Source organism: Callorhinchus milii, unplaced genomic scaffold, assembly GCF_018977255.1.
Source record: "Callorhinchus milii isolate IMCB2004 unplaced genomic scaffold, IMCB_Cmil_1.0 Scaffold13, whole genome shotgun sequence".
Lineage (NCBI taxonomy): Eukaryota > Metazoa > Chordata > Chondrichthyes > Chimaeriformes > Callorhinchidae > Callorhinchus > Callorhinchus milii.
The window spans coordinates 7,870,707-7,878,155 of record NW_024704754.1 but is presented as its reverse complement, the minus strand read 5'-3'; the positions used below and the strand labels follow the sequence as shown (position 1 = coordinate 7,878,155).

The window sequence follows — 7,449 nt, the reverse complement described above, 5'->3', positions numbered from 1 at the left end:
CTTTGGAATTCAAAGCCCTCCATGGCCTTACTTCATGGCAATCTGTCAGCTCCCTCTGCTTAGTGGGCTCCGGCCTGCACCACGTCTCCAGTCTTGCCTATCCCACCATCGACTGTCAGACTTTCATGCTTTCTGCCCCCACGCTTTGGAATTCAACAACAAACAAGTTACATTTGTCCCAAGGATGTCCTAACTGACATAGTCCCTTCGCCTTGGTCCCTTCCTTGCCTCTTTCAAGGCCCATCTCAAGACTCTCCTTTTCAAACACACCTTTGGTCACCCTCATTCCCCTGCCCTCCACCCCTCCTGATCTCAACCCCCAGTTTGGGTCCAAATCATTGACTGTCCAGTGCGATGGGAGTTCCTCCCAAATGTGAAAGGTCACTATACAAATGTAATTTGTTATTCTTTTTCCTGAAATCGAAAAAAAAATGCTTTTCCTAAGGATTTCAAAGCCCTCCATGTCCACCTTAGTGGGACCGCACCCCCTTGGTTCGAGTCCTACTTAACAAACTGCCAACAATACATCTTGGAAAATGTTTTGTCCTCCCGCCCCCGCCCTGCGGGATACCCCAAGGCTCCATCCTTGGCCCCCTTCTTTTCCTTATCTACATGCTCCCTCTTGGCGATGTCATTACAGACATGGGGTCAACTTCTACATGCATGCAGATGACACACAATTCTACTTCTCTTGCAGCTGCGACTCCCAGTCTGCTGATGTCCAGTCAGTTTGTTTGATGACATCACAGCCTGGAAGAACGCAAATTTTCTGAAGCTGAATATTGGTAAGACAGAAGCCATACTCTTTGGTTCCCGTCAACTCTTCTCCTGCGGGTCTGAACTCCTCAACTTCCCCGAGCTCTCCCTCAGACTCGCTAAACCTTGCGCAACTTAAGCGTCATATTCGATTCCCAGCTTTCCTTTCTATTCATCCATCCATTCCCTGACCAGGACCACTTTCTTCCACCTTCGCCTCCGTCCTTACTTCACAACCAACAAGCCGAAACCCTCGACCACGCTTTCATCACTTTCCAGCTGGATTATTCCAATGCCCTCCTTGCTGGTCTCCCTAGCTCCACCATACAAAAAATTAAATTAATTAAAAACTAAGATACTAAGATACTAAGATACTAATTAAAAACCGGATACTCAGCCACACAAAACTCCGTACCCCCATCACACCAGTCCTACCATACTCCACTGGCTCCCAATTACCGAACAGATCGATTTCAAGATCGTCTCCTTTTCAAATCCTTTCATACCCTTGCACCCACCTCCCTCCCCACTCCACCACCCGATGCTTCCACTCGGCCAGCTCTGGCCTCCTGTTGTCTCTCGTACGCTCCGTTCCACCATTGCTGGCCGTGCCTTCAGCCACTACGCCCTGAAACTCTAAAGACCTTCCTTTTTGATCGTGCTTACACCTACCCTTTCCCTCTGGCTCGGAGTCAGACTCCGCCACTGTCGAGTGCTCCAGGACGCTATCCTGCATGAAGAAACTATATAAATGCAAGTTGTTGTTGTATTTCCAAATTGGACTGTTACTTATTTCTACATTCACTTTAAAACCCATCTCCAAATTAGTATTTTCCGCCATTTTGTGCAACACTTTTCCCGGGGCAGTACCCCTTTAAATTGAGCGTTCCTGTTGCTACATAGGAAGAAGCCCTGTGTTGTGGCGCTCTTTTACAAGCAGAATTCTTTGTTCTGATTCTTTCATTTGACCCATCTCTCACTACTTATTTTTAAAAAAGCTACCCTTGTTCTCCATCAACTTGACTGACACATTAGCAACAGTTAGAATGTTGTGGTTGTGATTGCAACTTCATCCAAAGCATTGCCAGTCTTCTTATGTTTTGATAGTCGAGATGAATTTGCTTCAATGGGGATTGTTGCGGAGAAGGCTGGCATCTGGAATTAACCTGGCCTGAACATTAGGAATTATGAAAACATCGAAAGTGTGATGTGCTGTTTTCAGTTTAAATGCAGATGCCTTTTCCATTTGATGCAACCTATTTTTCTTTTACAGAGAAAGAAGATAGCTTTACAAAAAACTGCAGACACAACTTGTTTTTCTGCACTTTCGAGATGCCTCCTAAAACCAGAACTTTTTCCAAACCGCCTTCAGAAACTACGAATCATTTTAAATGCCACACTATGTTATATAATGTGCTAATTTAAATATCTGACTCTTTTCACTTGAATTTCCGAATGCATTTCTCATAGCCTTTGGCAGTCGTGAATTTTGAATGATTTTCTTATACAAAAAAATTATACTGGAGAAATTCTTGTTCCATGTTTCCACTATGCAAAAATTATACACATCAAAATTATATACATGTCTTGTTGATCACAAATGGTGGCTTTTGTACAATCTCCAACCAGTATTTCTGTTCCGTTCTTATTTTTGTACCAACCTAGCCTTTAAATATCCCAGTGTACATGAATATGTGAACATTGAAACTCACCATCCTGCTTTTGCAAATCTTGCCTTAATGAAACTCAGCTCGAACCTGATCTGCACTATAATAAACCAATGTCGCTGGTGAAAACTTATGTTGGTTGTTGAGCCATTGCACTTTTTTCACACAAGTATTTCGTACAGATTAATCTCCGAAAGAAGAGTGGTTTACAATCTGCCTGCAATAATCTTTACACAACAAATTCTCCTCTTTTGCTCTACCCCCCATTTGGTTTAATCAAACATAATTCTTTACCATATTATTTTGGCTTTGCTACTGTAATTAAGCAATGCTGATATGACTTAGACTGAAGGAATCTCATCAGGGTTGACGAAGCTGAAAAGAAACAGAAATAAACTTCATATATTACTGTATCTTCATATAACATCCACTTGGCTGCATTATCCGCTTTCTCTCTCTCCCCCTCACCCCCCAGTCCCCTTCCACCCCACCCAGACTATCCACACTGCCTTCTCCCTCTACCACGGCTCCTGCTACTCCCCCCTCCTTACACTCCTTTGCCCCCATTTCCCCTTCTCCCTCTCAACCACAATCACCCAGATGAAGTTCATCACCTGCTGCCTCAACCCCCTCCCCACCTAGCTGCTGATTACTCAACTCCCCCTTCTCTCCCCCCTGCTGGCCGACACAGTCAACCAGTCTCTCTACTCAGGCTCTGTTCCACTCCCCCTGAAAACCGCTGTGATCACCCCCGTCCTCAAAAACCCACCCTCAATCCCTCTAATCTCACACTACCATCCCACCTCCAACCTACCTTTCCTTGCCAAAGTTCTGGAACGCATTGTTGTAGGTCAACTTTGGTCACACCTCTCCCTCCTCGAGCCCCTACAGGTTTTCACTCTGCCCACAGCACAGAGACCGCGCTTGTCAAACTGACAAACAACGTCCTCTGTATCTGTGACCAGGGCTCACTCTGCCTCCTCGTCCTCCTGGATCTCTCTGCCATGTTTGACACAGTCGACCACTCCATCCTCCTCCACCACCTCTCCTCCCTCATCCACCTTAGTGGGACCACACTCGCACGGTTCCAGTCCTAGTTAACCAACCGCCTCCATTTCATCTCAGCAAATGGTTTCTCCTCCTGCACCCGCAGGGTACCACAGAGCTCCATCCTTTGCCCTCTTCTTTTCCTTATCTATATGCTCCTTCTGGGTGATGACATCCGCAGACACGGGGTGAACTTCCACATGTATGCAGACGACACACAAATCTACTTTGCTTCCACCAGTACCAACTCCATGTCCGCCAATGTTTTATCAGCTTGTCTGGCAGATGAGTCCCAACTTCCTGCAGCTGAATGTGGACAAGACAGAACCCATACGCCTTGGTTCCCGTCAACGTCTTCACTCTTACGGATCCAAACTTCTCAAATTCCCTGGGCTCTCCCTCACACTCACCGAGCCAGTGTGCAATCTAGGCATCCGGTTCGACCCCCAGCTGTCCTTCCTCCCCCACATCCAGTCCCTGAGCAGGACCACTTTCTTTCACCTCCGCCACATTGCCCGCCTCCGATCATACCTTACCCCAAATGCAGCCGAAACTCTCGTGCATGCGTTTGTCACCTGCCACTTGGATTACTCCAACGCACTCTTTGCTGGGCTCCCCAACTCCACTATTCAAAAGATCCAACTCTTTAAAAACTCTGCCGCCCGCATACTGACCTGGACCAAACTCCATATCCACATCTCACCAGTTCTGGCCAGGCTCCACTGGCTCCTCATCACCAAATGGATTGACTTCAAGATCCTCACAAGTGTGTTCAAATCCCTTCCCTCTAGCACCTCCCTACTCTCCGACCTCCTCGCTCCCCAGTCCACCACCCAACGCCTCCGCTCGACTGGTATCCTCCACCCCACCATCGGAGGTCATGCTTTCAGCCACTACAAGCCAAAACTGGAACACTCTCCCTCAATCCCTCCGCCTTGCCCCTTCTCTCCCCCTTTTCAAGTTCCACCTGAAAACCTTCTTTGATGGTGTTTATGGCACCTACCCCTCCCCGCCAGCTCGTAGTCAGGCTCCACCACTGTTAAGCACTCTGACCCTACCCTGAGTGAAGGGTGCTATGTAAGTGCAAGTTGTTATATCAGAAACGTAAAAAATGATTTTCTCCTTAGTTGGATTTGTTATATAAAGGGCTTTTTTGCATTGGCGTAATATTGAGGGAAAATCCTAAATGCAAAGCAATTTTAAAAAATTGGAAATATACCAGTTGGACCTGTTGCTGCCACAAAAAAAACTTATATCTGGATAAATGTTGGATCAGTATTGGTTTATATTATATAGTAGTGCAGAATCTGCAGTGTTTGACCTTATGTGGCTCAACTGGTCCAAAATGTTGTGTACTGCAATGGACACAAAAGTATCTCATTGTGGGGCTAAAATGATACCATAAGCAGTGAGCAAATGCCTGCAAATTATATAATAACAATCTTTGCATTTGATATAGCGCCTTATCACGTCTTCTAGACGTCTCAAAGTCCCAACAGGAGTATTGAACTCACAACCTTCTGACGTAGAAGCAAGAGTGACATCAAGTTGATCCATGAGCAGGATAAGTCTGTGCTACAATTCCATTATTCCTATGTACACAACCGAATGTTCTGATGGTAACCAGTGCAACAATGGGGTTGATAGATTCACGGAATTTGGTGCAGGAAGGGGCTTGGCAGCCTGAGAGAAAGGCAGAAGCGGAGCCAGGCTGTTGCAGAGGTGGGGGAATGCAGAATGGATAATAATATTATAATGATAATTATGACAGTTAATTGAACGTTTCGATAAGAAATAATAATCCCTCCAAAACCAAAAACAATAATAAATTGGTCATTTTCAATCTACGACTGTTTGTGGGACATTGCTGTGTGCAATTGGCTGCCACGTTTGCCCACAAATATACAGTCAATTCACTTTACAGTGTGTTCTGTGAAGCGCTTTGGGACGTCTCCCGACGTGAAAAGCGCTATATCAAATGCAAGGACTATTATTATTATTAAAACTACCTGGATGTACTTCTAGCTATCTCGTTGTACTTTCTATTTGGATATTTACAGTATTTACTTTCTTTGTCACAGTAAACAATAACAAATTACATCTATATAGCTCCTTTCACTTTGGGAGGACATCCCAAGGGGCTGGACAGTCGAGGATTTGTATTGCTCAGGATGCTGGAGTTGAGGTTCTCACTGAAGGTTTAATGGGTTTAGATATTGAAAGTTTGAGTTATCTAAGCTTCATTTCAACAAAATGTGTCTGTATATTTCATGTTTTACACTTTTAGCATCTTGTTAGGCTTATGACATCCTAGGCCTATGGGTAGTTAAACCCATTGTGAAGCCTTGCACATTTTAATGCTTCTTACTTTTTAAGATATCTTTTAGCTCAACTATGAAAATGGTAATTAAAAGCTTCCTCTTGCTAGTGACTAATTGTGTGTTGCATTCTGGCAGTTTCCAGCTTGTCCCAGTATTTTGACTTGTCCCAGAGTGCAGGAAATCTTAGAATTATTCCACAAAATGTGCATTCACTGCTCAGCACTCTTTGTGAAATTCATGGCTGAAAAGCTGTGTTCTGATATTCATCCAACAACACCCAGTATTAGGCAGGATGGGACTGCTCATTTTCATGATTATTTTGTCATTCTGATTGCTTCTTGTTCTGATAGTTCATCAAAAGGTTATCAGAACCTCAAGTCTTTGACTAGTGCCTAATGATGGTTATCTGGTTTCGATCAGAATCAATATCACTGTACAATGGAAGGAAATTACTGTGTACAAAACCCTTCTCACAATAATTATAAAGGGTAAAGTGGATTGACTGTATTTTGTGGGTGAAACACAGCAGAAAATTGTGCACAGCAATGTCCCACAAACAGTCATGTCTTTTCTAATAAAGGGGAATGTGTGGAGTCCTATAGCTCAGTGGGTAGAGTGCTCGCCTCTTAAGCGAGAGACCTGGGTTCGATTCCCAGCAGGGCAAAATGTTGGGCAAGTTTCCTTACTCCACAACACCTGTTTACCTAGCAGTAAGTAGGAACCCGGTTGTTAGTCGATTGTTGGATCGCTTTTCCGGGGATAATAATCCTTCAAAAAAAATTGGTCACTTCAATCCATGACTATGTGGCTGTCGCAATTGGCTGCCCACAAAATATACAGTCAGTTCACTTTACAGCATATTCTGCAAAGCGCTTTGAGATATCACAAAGACGTGATAACGCGCTACATCAAATGCAAGGATTATTATTATTAATATGTGTTTCACAAGTTTCAACTGGCATAGGAATTGAACACCTACGTTTAGTATGTTCTTGACTGTGCCCACATCTCTTTAATGAGTATAATGCCAATTTTGCTTTTTAGGAATCCAAGTTTCAGAGCATCCTGCATAATGACAACAACAATAAAATTACATTTGTATAGCACCTTTCACATCAGGAGGACGACAAGGCACTGGACAGCCAGAGTTATGCTGGACAGCTGAGGGTCGGGACGGGGGTGGGCAGTGGGGGAAGCAGGGAGATCAAAAGCACGGTCGAAGAGGAGGGTGTTGAGGTGGGTCTTGAAGGTGGTGAGGGAGGGGGCGAGACGGAGGTACTGCAAGATGGAGTTCCAGAGGGTGGGTGCAGAGTGGCGGAAGGCCCACTTGCTGATAGTGGGGCGAGCAAGGCAGGGGAAGTGAAGCAGACCAGAGCCCCCTGAGCGGAAGGAGCAAACGGTGGTAGGGGGTTAGGAGATCGCAGAGGTTGAGGGGAGCAAGACCGTGGAGGGCTTTGAAGGTGAGGACCAGGATCTTGAACTGTATTCTCTGTGTGATGGGAAGCCATTATTATTATTATAAGCCAGTGGAGTTGGGCAAGGATGGGGGTGATAGGGTTGTGGAGCCTAGTGCGGGAGAGGACATGGGCTGCAGAGTTCTGAATGATCCGCAGCCCGTGGAGGGAGGAGCTGGGGAGGCATACTCTTGTTCTGTCTAG

At 45.1% G+C, this 7,449-nt stretch overlaps 1 protein-coding gene and 1 non-coding gene across 2 annotated transcripts in view; both read left to right on the top strand.

Moving 5' to 3' along the window:
• Positions 1 to 2,556, top strand: part of atp6v0e1 (ATPase H+ transporting V0 subunit e1) — a 37,448-nt gene extending 34,892 nt beyond the window's left edge. Inside the window, exon 4 of the mRNA XM_007906646.2 lies at positions 2,030 to 2,556. The gene's annotated coding sequence lies outside the window, so the exon portion shown is untranslated. The remainder of the gene's footprint in view (positions 1 to 2,029) is intronic.
• Positions 2,557 to 6,383: 3,827 nt separating this feature from the next.
• Positions 6,384 to 6,455, top strand: trnak-cuu. Its single transcript has one exon. It is a non-coding gene; the product is annotated as a tRNA-Lys (tRNA).
• The last annotated feature ends 994 nt before the right edge of the window (positions 6,456 to 7,449 follow it).